This window comes from Equus quagga, unplaced genomic scaffold (genome assembly GCF_021613505.1).
Source record: "Equus quagga isolate Etosha38 unplaced genomic scaffold, UCLA_HA_Equagga_1.0 936_RagTag, whole genome shotgun sequence".
Lineage (NCBI taxonomy): Eukaryota > Metazoa > Chordata > Mammalia > Perissodactyla > Equidae > Equus > Equus quagga.
In genome coordinates, this window is record NW_025803956.1 from 9956 (window position 1) to 11525 (window position 1570).

Here is a 1570-nt window from a genome sequence, read left to right on the forward strand (position 1 = left end):
TTTCTTGACTGTCACCACATAAGTGCTCCCCTTCACCCTCTGTGCCCACACTCCACCCCCACCCCCCTTCCCCTGGAAACCACTGAGCTGTTTTCTTTGTCCATGTATTTGTTTATATTCCACATATGAGTGAAATCATCCGGTGTTTGTCTTTCTCAGTTGGGCCTATTTTGCTTAGCATAATTCCCTCCAGGTCCTTCCATATTATTGCAAATGGGATGAATTTGTCCTTTTTTTTTTACGGCTGAGTAGTATTCCATTATATATATATATATCACATCTTCTTTATCCAATCATCAATTGATGGGCACTTAGGTTGCTTCCATGTCTTGGCTATTGTGAACAGTGCTGCAATGAACATAGGGGTGCATATGCTACTTTGGATTGTTGATTTCGAATTGTTTGGGTAGATACCCAACAGTGGGATAGCTGGGTCATATTGTAATTCTATTTTTAGTTTTTTGAGGAATCTCCATACTGTTTTCCATAGTGGGTGCACCAGTTTGCATTTCCACCAGTAGGGTATGAGGGTGCCCTTCTGACCACACGCTCTCCAACATTTGCTATTTTTAGTCTTAGTGATTATAGCCATTTTAACAGGAATAAGTTGGTATCTTAGTGTAGTTTTGATTTGCATTTCCCTGATGATTAGTGACGTTGAACATCTTTTCCTGTGTTTATTGGTCATTTGTATACCTTCTTTGGAAAAATGTCTGTATCTCTTCTCTGCCCATTTTTTGATCATGTCGTTTGTTTTATTGTTGTTCAGTTGTGTGAGTTCTTTATATATTATGGAGATTAACCCCTTGTCAGATATATGATTTGCAAATATTTTCTCCCAATTGGTGGGTTGTCTCTTTGTTTTGATTCTAATTTCTTTTGCCTTGCAGAAGCTCTTTAATCTGATGAACTCTCACATGTTTATTTTTTCTTCTGCTTCCCTTGTCTGAGAAGACATGGTATTTGAAAAGATCCTTTTTAATTTGATGTCAAAGAGTGTACTACCAATATTATCTTCCAGGAGTTTTATAGTTTCAGGACGTATCTTCAACTCTTTGATCCATTTTGAGTTTGTTTTTGTGTATGGTGTGAGAGAGTGGTCTACCTTCATTCTTTTGCATGTGGCTGTCCAGTTTTCCCAAACACCATTTATTGAAGAGACTATCTTTTCTCCATTGTATGTTCTTGGCACCTTTGTTGAAGATTAGCTGTCTGCAGATGTGTGGTTTTATTTCTGGTCTTTCAGTTCTGTTCCATTGATCTGTGTGCCTGTTTTTGTACTAGTACCACCCCATTTTAATCACTATGGCGTTGTAGTACATTTTGAAGTCAGAGATTGTGATATCTCCAGCTTTGTTCTTTTTTCTCAGGACTGCTTTAGCAATGCAGGGTCTTTGGTTGCCCTGTATGAATTTTAGGATTCTTTGCTCTATTTCCATGAAGAATGTCATTGGGATTCCGATTGGGATTGCATTGAATCTGTAGATTGCTTTGGGTAGTATGGACATTTTGACTATGCTTATTCGTCAAATCCATGGGCAAGGAATCTCTTTCCATCTCTCTATGTTAT